The sequence below is a fragment of the Micropterus salmoides genome, unplaced genomic scaffold, assembly GCF_014851395.1.
Source record: "Micropterus salmoides isolate LMB-PRFRI ecotype aquatic unplaced genomic scaffold, ASM1485139v1 Ms_hic_scaffold_16, whole genome shotgun sequence".
NCBI classification, from domain to species: Eukaryota; Metazoa; Chordata; class Actinopteri; order Centrarchiformes; family Centrarchidae; genus Micropterus; species Micropterus salmoides.
In genome coordinates, this window is record NW_024040707.1 from 30,510,064 (window position 1) to 30,523,179 (window position 13,116).

General features: G+C 40.5%; 1 long non-coding RNA gene across 1 annotated transcript; it reads right to left on the reverse strand.

The window, feature by feature from the left end:
• Positions 1-7,381: 7,381 nt before the first annotated feature.
• On the reverse strand, positions 7,382-9,726 carry LOC119906167. Its single transcript, XR_005444936.1, has 2 exons — positions 8,939-9,726; positions 7,382-7,539 (listed from the first exon to the last, which is right to left on the reverse strand). It is a non-coding gene; the product is annotated as an uncharacterized LOC119906167 (long non-coding RNA).
• Between the last annotated feature and the right edge of the window lie 3,390 nt (positions 9,727-13,116).

The window sequence follows — 13,116 nt, forward strand, 5'->3', positions numbered from 1 at the left end:
AATTTGGCAGTTCTAAACCACCACAGTCTTTTGCTTTTTGCATAGTTTTTAGACTGATTCGTGGGGGTTTATTTTTCCACAAAAATTTTGAGATGTTTGAGTCCAGTGATTTAAACCAGACAGCAGAGGGTTTGGTGGGTAACATTGAAAACAGATTTTAGGTAGGACCATCATTTTTATGGTGGAGACTCTTCCCATGAGTGATATAGGTAATGATGTCCACCGTACAAGGTCATCCTCTATAGATTTAAGTAAAGGCGTGTAGTTTAGCCATGTCAGTTCTGACAGCCTGGAGAAATATTGACACCCAGATATTTAATATTCCCAGACTTTAGCGGTGTGGTAGATATACTCTGGAAATCACACTTTACAGGTAAAACTATGGATTTACTCCAGTTAATGGAGTAGTCTGAGATGGATGAGAATTTATCTATAAGTGTGATTGTCTCAGAAAGAGAAGTTTGTGAGTTTAGGAGGAAAAGTAATACATCATCTGCATAAAGGCTTATCTTATGGTGTATATTTTCTGTTTGAATTCCTTTAATATTATTATTTTGTCTGATCGCAGCTGCTAGTGGTTCTATAAAAATAGCAAATAGCGAGGGAGAGAGTGGGCAACCCTGCCTGGTACCCCTCTGGAGACTAAAGCATGGAGAAGTATGATCATTTGTTTTGACAGAAGCTCTTGGGGAACTGTATAAGATTTTAATCCAATCTATGAAAGAGTTTCCAAATCCAAATTTATATAAAGTAGCGAATAGAAATTTCCAATTTACTCTGTCAAATGCTTTCTCTGCATCTAAAGAAACAACTATAGTTTCCAGGTTATGAATAGTGGCATAGTCTATTACGTTAAGTAGCCTGCGTGTATTGTTGGTGGAGTGCCTACCCTTAATAAATCCTGTTTGGTCAGAGTGTATTATACCAGGAGTGACCTTCTCTAGCCTTCTTGCTAGGGTTTTGCAGATGATTTTAAGATCTGCGTTAATAAGTGATATTGGGCGATAACTGGACGGGAGTGTGGGGTCTTTGTCTGGTTTAAGGAGCAGGCTGATATTAGCAGAATTCATTGTTGGAGGCAACATGCAAGTACCCCTAATTTGCATAACCATCCTATAGAATGTGGGCGCAAGTATTTCCCAGAATTCCTTATAGAGTTCAGCGGGAAAACCATCTGGCCCAGGGGCTTTATTATTCGGCATATGTAAGAGAGCTTCCTGGAGTTCAGCCATTGAAACAGGTGAATCCAGAGCCCTGATCTGTTCATCATCTAACCTTGGCAAATCTATATTGTTCAGAAATGCATCGATGTTAGAGCTAGATGGGTCAATTTGTGATGTATATAAGTTTTTATAATAATCTCTGAATGCATTGTTGATTTCTTCTGGGTTATAAGTCAGATTCCCAGCTGAGTCCTTTAAGGAAGAAATAGTTATTTTTTCTTTATTCAATTTCAATTGGCTGGCTAAGAATCTGCCGGATCTATTGCCATGTTCAAAGTTCTCCAAGCGTAGTCTTTGCAACTGAAATTGGGTCTTTTTATTAATAATTTCATTTAATTCAAGTTTTGATTTTCTCAGATCATTCAGCATGTGTTCCTGTGGGGAGGCAGCAAGGGTAGTTTCTAATGTTTTTATTTTTTGTTCTAGCTGTAATTCACAAGATCTCTCTTTCTTTTTTTGTATGATGAATAGGAGATTATTTTACCTCTCATGACTGCTTTTGCTGCCTCCCAAAGAAGACATGGCGAGGTTCCTGGCAGGTCATTAGTTTCCATATATATTGCCCACTCCTTTTTGAAGTAATTTATAAAATCTAGGTCTTTAAGCAATGATGCGTTAAATCTCCAACTTCTAGTTGGCTGTGTGACCCTTTTTTTAGTAAGAGTGATAGAAACCGGTGCATGATCACTGATAGTGATAGGGTGAATCTGAGTGTTGGAAATGTCTGTCATAATTGAGCTGCTAACCAAAAAATAGTCAAGGCGAGAAAATGAGTGGTGGACTGGTGAAAAGAAGGTATATTCTCTAAGAGTGGGGTGGTGAGAACGCCAAACATCACAAAGACCAAAATCGCTCATGTATTGTTTAAGGATGTCTGTTGATTTCCAAATACGGTGACCACCTGCCGTACTGAGCCTGTCAACTGCTGGATTACATACCATGTTGAAGTCCCCTCCTAATATAAGAGCTGTGTCTGAGTGAGCAGAGAGTGAGTTGAAGAAAGCATGAAAAAAGGAGGGGTCGTCAACATTTGGGCCATAGATGTTAGCAATGCATAAAGGAGTATTTTGAATCGAAATGTTAACAATAATGAATCGACCCTCTGGATCAATAGTAGTGTTATTATGATTGAAGTGTGTTTTTCTATTTATCATAATGGTGACACCCCTTTGTTTTGAGTTATAACAGGCTGAGTACGAGTGAGGAAACTGTGGTGAGGTTAGTTTATCTGCTGTCTTGGGTAAATGAGTCTCCTGTAGTAGGACAATGTCTGCTTGCAGATTATTTAGATGGTTAAAAATTTTTAATCTCTTTTCCCTTGAACCAACTCCGCGTACATTCCAAGAGGTGATTATAAGTGAGGTCATCATTCAACTAAGGGATGTGGTGATGGCTAGTGTGTGCAGTGTGCGTGTTGTATCATTGTGTGTGTTGTATGCGCCTGTATGTGTGTGTCTATGTGTTCATGTTGTATGCGCCTGCGTGTGTGTGCTAGCGGTGTGCCCGACTGTTTGTGAATTAAACAGTATGAAAATTGCGCAGCTGATCGATGTGTAAACGGCGGAGGAAGAGCAACATTAACAAAAGAAAGAAACAGTGAAACAAAAACAGGGGAAAATACACAAAACATTATCGGACAGACTAGTCAGATAACCACAGTATAGGCTGTTGAGACGTGCACTGTATTTTATAACTATTAACTTGCCATATGTCACGGAGTAATTAACTGATAGGGGAAAAAATGATCGCATACTGATACAGTTCACCTGTTGCTGGACTTGGTTCTTAGTAGAGCCAAGGAGTGGTGTCTCGGTCGCGGTACAGCTGGCCATCGACGTAAAGTTTATCCACAGCGATGACAGCCCGTGATCCTTCTCCAATAAGCTTCTTTCTTATCGGGAACAGGACTCGGCGTCGGTCCAGGATCTCCCGGGGAAACTGGTCGTTAACGCTGAAGTTGGTCCCTCTCAGCTCCCTGACGCGGCCTTTAACCAGTTCCTTCTGCTTGAAGTGTTCAAACTTCGCGACGATGGGCCTGGGCCTCTGGTTCTCCTGTCGCCGTCCTCCCAGGCGGTGCACCCGGTGGAAGCTGATGTTCTTTACGGTCTCGGCCGGGAGCTTCAGTTGATTTTGGATGAAGCTTTTAACGGTCTCCTCTGGGGTTTCATCCGCCTGCTCCGGGATACCCGAAATGACCAGATTATCCCGCATACTACGAGCCTGGAGATTGATGATTGCTTCTCTAATGTTTTTATTGTCTGCCGAGAGCCGCGTCATTCCCTCCGTGAGGGATTGTTTTCTGCCGCGAGCTCAACCACCTGTTTCTGGCTGAACTCCAGGGATTCCCGCAGAGCCTGAAACTCTTTGTGAAGTACTTCCACAAGAGATAATCGGGCATCAAAGCTGGACAATTTCTTGTCTATTGAATCCAGAATCTCTGTAAAATCTGCACCTTGCGAGGAGACTGCTCCAGGTGATGCTCCAGGTGAGTCTTCAGTGCGGTTTCTTTTTGATTTCCCCATGACCACTCGATGAAAACACTGGTCAATATAAACTTCAAGGTCCTCCAAACACTCGTCCTCGAGGTCCTCCAGTGCGATTTGACTGCTCTTATTTGTTAATTCGCTTAAAATTGGCGGATTGTTTGTTTAATGAATTGTTTGTTTAGCTGCGCGCTGCCATGTTTGAATTGCACCAAGTCTCACGAGATTACACAAACGCTCACCGTGTCATCTCCTCACCTAGCTGTCATATATGTCAGAAAATATTCCTCTTCTGCCACGACACATATACACGATACGCCTACACATGCACACTGACCCCTTTCCTTAAGGGTTAAGGTTACAATTTTGGATTTATTCGCGCACTTTAAAAACATTTATCAAAAGCTTTTTTCTTCTTACATGTTTATTTGCAGCATTATATGATGAAATTTATATTCTAATAGGCTGAACAATAACTTACCGGTCGAGGCAGATGGCCGCCCACCCTGAGCCATGGTTCTGCTCGAGGTTTCTGCCTCTTAAAAGGAAGTTTTTCCTTGCCTCTGTCGCCTAGTGCTTGCTCTTGGTGGGAACTGTTGGGCTTCTGTAAATAACATCACAGAGTACGGTCTAGACCTGCTCTTTTATGAAAAGCGCTGTGAGATAACTGTTGTTGTGATTTGGCGCTATATAAATAAAATTGAATTGAATTGAATTGAAATGAATTGGGAGAAAACTGGTAGTTCTATGTAAAATCAGAAGTTAAGCACCCCCAAATCTCCAAAATGGCATGATCCTTGTTTCGCTGCGAAGCTTCTGGTGAGTTCAGTACCGAAACTGTTTTTTTTCAACGGAAATGGTGGTGCCTAGAACACCCTGTTGTGTACGCAAGCACACTGCATTTTACTGCCTTTTAAAAAGGCATTTAACTGCTTCTGAAACCACATCTTGTTGTTTTTACATTTTTCTTTTTGAATTAGTTAAACAAAGGAGATACACATTACTTAGTAGGTTTTAGAGAAGTTGGTATTGTAATTTAATAGCAATAACAATGAGCCTTTGCTTTCTTTATAAATCTATTTTTGCTTCTGTCTCTAACGCATGCTCATGTTCTGACTTACACACACACACACACACACACACACACACACACACAATTGCTTTCATTCTTCACTGTTATTTTTTCTCTTTTTTGCACCCTCCACTATGTCTCTTCTGCGTATGTCCTTTCAGACACACAGTGAATCTCTGACATTTTCACCCTTCTTTCTGTCTTTCCCTTTCTCTCTCTTTTACTCCACCTTCATACAGCCTCTTTCTACCCTCATCTCCCCTATCTCATTCTGATGCATGGCTGTATATTTGGCCTTCCTGGAGGATTCTCCTGGAATCAATTTGCCCTGTATGTGCCAAGCCACTGATCAACAATTTACAGGCCATCAACTGCTCGGGCTGCTGGCAATAGCGTAAGGTTGTAACAACGGGCCCCAGTGCAGGCTGTTATGATAGGCCCTTGGGCTTCCTGTTATGAAGCTCACGTGCACACACATTGTGTTCGTGTCTAGAAGGGAGCCCTATATCGCAAATTTGTGTGCCTTCTTTCCTCATTGTGCACGGTTTAACAACTGATAAGATTAGATGCAGTAAATACCTAACCTCTTTAAATCAAAATCAATTTCTTTCCATATTAACATACTAAATTTAACAGTTCTCTTTATGTGCTTCTCTCCAACACAGACACGCACTACTGCTGGACGCAATGTAAAATACCATCAAGTGATGGATTTTAAAGTCAGAATGTGTCACCTAGACTAATTTAAAGTCGTTATAGAAAGTTATAAGGAGCATTGCCAGTGCTGTCAGGCAAAATGACAATGTAATTTCGAGTATCAATGTAAAATATGCAACACGTACATAGCAACACAATGAACAAAGTCCTAACACATTCCACTGGAGAGAATTACATTCAACAAATTTCAGTGTGATCGCAGCCTAACCTGCATGGATATATCTGCACCAAACATGCATGTAAGACTACTTCAGACATGCAAACCCCATTACATAGCCCTCGCACATCATTGCTTTCCTTTGCTGAGCTGTGCAATACAACAGTATACAATTAAAACCCCAGCTCTGTAGTGCTGTATCCATGGAGATGAATTAGATTCATTGGGGTCATCGTTCTCTCTCTAGACTCTGCCTGTTTAGAAAGGAAAAGAGACAGATGTTCGAACGACAGACAGGCAGATAGGAACGTAGTTGTTGCCATGCGAAGACCATATAGAGTGTTGATGGCCGTGGTAATGCTTCCTGGCGTTCTGTTCGGTGATTTAATCAGCTCACCCAGCCAGCCATAAATCATCATCAGGCTGAGTTACAAAAGCTTAAAGGAGAAACACCAACAAACACCATAATTCCCATCACTGAAGGAAAAGCTTGCTGCTCTGACATCTGTGTTTAAGTTTAAATCTTTTATCAGAACAGAACAATTGGTCAATGTGTGGTGAGTGGTAGTCTTCAAGGCTTAAGTGCCAATGGTCCAAAATAATAAACTTTTTAATAAACACCTTTTTGTGTCACACTACATTTGTTTCAGTACTTTTATTTGAAATAAAGTATTATGCCAAACACAAACTTAAGAGGCCAGAGTGAAATTTGAAGCAAAATTATAACATTTCTATTAAATGTACTTAAGACATAACAGTTAATCAGTTAATTGTTTTCTACACTTACAAAGATGCTTATTAATCTTTCAACTTAAATCTCATCACTGCTCACTCTTAATCATGCTTTATCATTCAACTTAATCTCCTCATCATACACAAAATAAAATACCTGATAATAGGCCATCATCTGTGTATTATGTGGTGGGGATACATATTATAGCAGGTTGAAAAAAGAGACATAATATGTATCCCACTATAACTTTTGCTAGGAAAGAACAAACAAGTAACCCATACGCAAAATAAAATACATTATGTACATTATGGAGGAGGAAACATATTTTGGCAGACTGCATGTCCAACCTGGTAGGACCAATACGGTAATCGCTTTGTGTTTATGAAAAGTGCTTCTTAAACGCAATGCATTATTAAATGAAGTTATAATAATTAACCCTTTTTACAACAATATGGAAACTGGATTACAAAGACAAAATATTGTCTCCCTCCATTTCAAATGTACATTTCAAGTCAAGTAGGTTAGATGTTGATTAAGGCGAGCAATGTGTTCAATTGATTACAGTGATCTTAATTTTATGGTATCGACCGTCTTAGCTATTTGTAGGAGCAGCTTCTTTACAAAAGGTCACAGTGTGTCTGGATCTAGCTTCCAAACATTAATGACCAAGGGATCGACTCCATGGTCAATTATAACATCAGACTATCGCAAAATAAATGTGTACGTTACGAGAAAGAAAATATGGTCGTCTTGTTCTTAATTCAGTGCAATAAAAACTAAAAAGTTTGATAACACCTAACGTTAACCTACAGAAGAATAAAAGCATTTGTTCTGACAGATGAGCCAGGTGTTAGCGTGCTTTGTAAAATCTTGTTGATTAAATAACAATATTAAACAATCCACATGTTATATTTTTCATTTACTTCGGTGAACTCAATGGTCCACCTTCTGTCAGATATGGTTTAACCAGAGCCCAGAAGCAGACAGAGACGGGAGGCCTTTTCACAGACTTTATTGAGAGGCAGGCAAGACAAGGTGGGAGCGAGTGATTGAGCGTGGTGGCAGGCTCGACGATAGGCAGGGACGGCAGGCAGTGTGTGCTCCTCCAGAAAAAACAGGCACGTATGGGCATAAGGGAAGGCGTCCTCTCCAGACTAAGAAAACCAAAGACAAAGATGAAGTTAATCACAAGGCATAACAGGGAACAATGGTCGCAACAAGGCTGGGTGCCAGCAAAAGACCTACTCTATACAACATAACAATCCAGCGAAGGCTGAGGAGAACTGCAGGGCTTATGAAGCAGCACAGAATGACATGATATAGATCAGGTGTGCTAATCAGTCTGCCAGACAGGTGATTTTAGCAAATAAAAGTCTGGGCTATTAATTTAAGTTTACGGTTGGACAGCACAATTAAAAAACTAACAGCAGTGAAAACTGACAAAAGAAAAATGATTAAACTTCACCCTGGTTTACATACACAAGTCTTAGAGTTTTTCTTTCTCGAAGCGGAGCTGTCGCTGCAGCTGCACTTGTCGCCATCCTCCAAGTGTTGGATCCCTAGTACCTATGATACCTAGTCACGTTTTCAGAATTTTGGCATTGACTTGGTACAGAAGTATTGGTAATCGTGACATTCCTAGCTAGCACAACTCACTATAGTGTAGTTGTAAGCATTTTTAACAATTATAATGCCTCCTCTACTCACTGGAAGGATTTGTTCATGTGTGAAAACTTATATCATTATATCTGATTACGTCCATCTTATACTATGTTATTGAGGGTTTTAGGAAGTTAATGATGCTTCATAGATTTGTTGAAATTCTTGACATATACTTTCTAAATGATAAATAGTGGAGGTTAAATTAAAATTATACTATTTTTGACAAGCTACCAACCTATTTAACCATTCAACAAGTTGTTCTGTAAATGTTCCTTCTTATGCTGTTTCAAAGCCTTTTCTACACTTGACAGTAGCAAGTAAACCCCCAAAATTACACCCCTCAATCTATAGATACTCTGTTCACTCTGGTTGACGTTTGCTTGTACATGCCTGCAATGCCCAAGATCCTGTCAGTCCTGCAGACAGACTTGAAACCCTTTGACAACTCACTCAACAGTCAAACAGCCGTAAAGTCACCCCTGCCAGTGATACTCATCCACCAAACCCTCAGATTTGGCACTTTATATATTGTAGGCCTCTTTAGTCCTCATGGGGAAGAGTCTGCTACTGTGTGCCCAAATGCCTTCCTATTTTGAATATTCAACCACAGAAATATTGACTAATTGGTTGGTAAAGCTAAGTAATATACAGCCTTTATTGTACACAATTCAACAGAACTTTTATTGCAGTATATCAGCAAGTATTGGTTTCTATGCTGTTTAATTCTATGCTGTGTAATGTTGGTGAATTGAACACACAAATCCTCAATTCAGTCTATAAGGTAGTACCCTCCAACTTCCATTATGTATAGGACAAATGGCTCCTGTGTCAAGTAAGTTGTTTCAAGTGAGAATGCAACACAGACAAACACATGCATGCATGCAAACATACTTGCAGGCAGACTTTGACGGTAGGTCTTATCAGGTTGCCTCAGCTGTGTTGTCAGATGCTGGCCTTTAGTCTCCGTTTGTCTGGCAGAGTTAAACTGGGGGTGTTTAAAATTAGATTTAACATCGATCGTTTCCCCGGCCTAAATCGGTCCCAATGTCAAAGGCTGGCAGGGGCAATCCCTCACCCACCATCCCTGCCATCAGCCAACACACCATCAGTCAGGCCTGGAAGAGATAAAGAGTGGGAGGAATGGACAGAGAAGGAAAACGAGTGAGGGAAAAGGAATGAAAAAGTGGAATAAGGAGAGAGGTAGGTAGGAAGGCAGGCAGAAAAGGAAAGAGGAGACAAATGAAAGGAGGGAGAAAGGAAATGAAGGAAGGATTGGGAAAAAAGTATAAAGGAAGGGATGAATGGAAAGAGATAAAACAAAGAGCCAATGTGAGGAAGGAAAGCAGAAAGGACTAAGGGTGGGCGATGATGAGGAGAGGGTGAATTGATAAGTGAAGGAGGAAGAGAAGGAAGGAATGATGGAGACAGATGGAAGACTAGATAGGTGAAGGAAGGAGAGACAAGGAAAGGGAGGGAAGAAAATTAAGACATACAAATAAATTCTTAATGCCCTCATTCTACCAACCAGGTGGGTCAATTTAGCACTCCATATTTCATTAAACAAAACCTTTATTCTTTAAAAAGACACTTTAAGTAAGCGCAGACTAAATGTAGGTTCGGAGAGAGTTTAAAACAGTTACATTGATTTATGATATCATCCCTGCCCCTGAATCGATGGAGATCAGACAGCAATAATAGAGATAGCAGGTTCCTACAGTGTCATTTACATGACTGATTTGCATGGTAATTTTACTTTCATGCTGTTTCCCTTCATGCAGTGTCATTACTGAGCAAGAGGGAGGTGATCTGCATAATAACATGTATAAGTTACATGGTGGGTAATGTTGGCACAGTATTGGACAATAGAATAAATATATAATCCAACTGTGCGTGGATTATGTAGCTGAGAAGGTGAATTTAAGGTGCTTTTGCTAAATAGGAGGGGGAAATGTAGTTAAGGACATGTGTTTAAGTTAATGTTACCTTGAGATTTTGGATACTTTAGGTGCTGATATTATCTTTCTCTATCTGACAATAGAGTAATTTGGGAAATGTTTAGCCACCAGAGCAGAATGTCAATATGCCAAGTTAAAAAAGCGTTCCCTACATTGTCCGGTGAACAGGATTGGAGAGTAACAGATTACATGTAACAGTGTTACATAATAGGATACAAAAAAAACTAAGTGTATTCCGTTACCAACAATATACAAATTTAAAGACAACCACTGAACGACACTACACAGTAGGGTAGGGCGGAATGAGAGAGAGCGAGCGGCAGAACGTGACGGTGAAAGTTAGCAGTGACGTATTAGCAGTAAGTTTCTGTCTAGTAGTAAACGTGCAGTGTAGGTCACTGTGTGTCTGTTAATAAAAGTCTGTAGTTTCCCCAACAGCTGGAAAAGTGAAGGCTGTTAGCGCTAGCTAACATCTCCCCTATACAAGGGCCTGCTCTCTGTCCCCCTCACCAGACTCCGGACTTTTGGGGACAGAGCTTTCAGCGTCACAGCCCCCACCGTCTGGAACTCATCCCCAAGAGATCCAAAATGCAACCTCTATGGACATTTTCAAAAATCTACTGAAAACCCAGCTCTTTACCAAGGCATTCAATCCTGGATGACTTTTTGTTGTTCTGTCACTGTAACTATGTGTAAAGCGTCCTTGGGTCACGTGAAAGGCACTAATAATATTTATTTACATAACGAAGTAATATTAATTATCAGCTGTATGCCATTACTAACTAACTGACTAGTCAAGGGTTGAGAACATCTGGTACAAGCATAGACTAAACTGGTGTACAGCTCTGTCCTGTATACATACTGCGCATCCTGATAATTATTTTTCAGTGTTCAGAAAAGTCTGACAACTGGCTGTTAAAGAAATGAGGAACCATGGAGCTGAGGTTAAGAAAGTAAATTAGGGATGCAGACGTCCTTTTAAGCTAATTAGGATATGTTTCTTTTGGATTTTAATGCGCAAATTAAATGCTTACTAGTTATCCAGGGATCCTTTATAGAAAAAAAAATGATGCAACAAGATACATCGATAATCGTTTTATAATCGACTCGCAGCCCTCTGAATCGTAATCGAATCGTGAGGTGCCCAGAGATTCCCACCACTACTACACAGGTGTTTTAAGTTAAAGCAATTATCACAACTGCAAGAGGTGGGATTCGAACCAAGCCGTAACCTTCCAGTTTCCGGACTGAAGCTGAACCAGAAATGCCTAAAATTGTACCAAATTGCAAGCCAATTGAGGCTGGCTCCAAAAGGGAGTCAATCCCCATTGACCCCCCCATGTTAAAATGCCCAACTTTACAGCAGGATAAAACATGTTTACAGCCTGGTACAAAAGATAGTTTCAGTTTACATAGTCAATTTTGGCCTTCATGACAACTGTGAGTGATTTTTTTTATAACTCACCCCATTTAAATTATATTAAGCCTTAATGTTCTGCATTATTAGAGGCGTGGCCGCTTTGATTGACAGGTGGCTGCTGTCGCTGTCACTGCTAATCGACTGTCGTCTGTTAGCTCAGCTAATACAGTCAGTCACAGAGCTATGTAGCTCTGCTATGTTTGTGCTTTTTGGGCATTTCTTCATGCAGATACTGGATGAATAATGGCAGGCTGTGTGATTTATTGTAGAGAAAGAGAACCCTCACAAGCCTGTGCTCCAGTTGGTGAGTGAAATTCTAGCATTTTAGTTATTTGTTACAATAATTAGCAGGTATGGGTACATAACATTAGCTTAGCTAACATCATCTAACCAACTAATTAGCCAACTTCAAGCTTTGGTAACGATGCTCAAATAACTGGACAGTGTTAACTGCAGTTTTTAAAGAATCGTGCACAGAAGTGAAAATGTATTAAAGAAGTGTTTGAGTTTATGGTGACAACACTTTGGAAGAAAAGGCGTCTGTTAGAAGTTAAGTAGTAAAGTAACATTAATGGCCCACCTCGTCAGTTAGCTGACGTTATGCAGTATTAAAGGTAAACTTGCCGAATAGACATAGTTAGTTTTGGATAACATTAAAGTTACTGTAACAGAGTTACTGTGTCACTAGAATAAGTGGCTCCACCTTGACTGATGGACAGGGTTGAGGGTTCAGGGGGAAGCTGCGGTGGTTGCAGTTGTGATGTCGGTAAAGACAGAAACTTAGCTGGGCTTTAACCATGGCCATGTTCCTGAGTTTGCTTCTGAGTTTGACTAGGCTCTCCAGCTGCATGCATTTTTAATCTGTGAAAAGCTGATGTTCTATATTTGTTTTATTTGGACATTTCTTTAAGAGATGAATGTGACAATCACGGAGAAGTTACTCTATTGTGAAAACCAAAGAATTATCTGCACACTGAATATTTTTGAAGCCCTGTAGAAGGTGTGAGCACAGGTATTAGGAGGCTTTCACTGTAGAGATGCACAAATTTATCACAGGTGCATTCGATCAGTGTAATCTCCCTTAGCAAGAGTTCAGCTTCAATGTATTGTAAGATTAGCTTGTCCTTTGAATTGACAGAATCTGAAGCTTACATTTTCAGTCAGAAGTAAAGACAAAATGAGTGTACATATATATAGAGAATTTATTGCAATGTGAACCATAATTTATATATGCACACCCTACCCTCCTCTCTCCATCACAGAGAAGGAAGTCAACGGTCTTTTCAGGAGGCAGAAACCCCGCAAAGCAGCTGGGTCGGAATGTCTCCCCATCCGCCCTGAAGCACTGTGCTGATCAGCTGTCTCTGGTGTTCACAGACATTTTTAACACCTCACTGGAGACATGCCATGTGCCAGCCTGCTTCAAAGCCTCCACCATCATCCCTGTCCCCAAGAAACCAAGGACCACAGGATTAAACGACTATAGACCCGTCGCCCTGACCTCTGTGGTTATGAAGTCCTTTGAACACTGTGGTGTATAACATATGTGCATTTGACGCATAACAGTTTAAAATAACACTGTAGCAGCTGGATAGAGGATTAGTGACCTTTAAGGGGAGAGCAGAGGTCAGTGGTTACGTGGAGGCTCAGACCCTTATCTGGTGTCCAACAAGATGTTTACACTAGAACTTTGC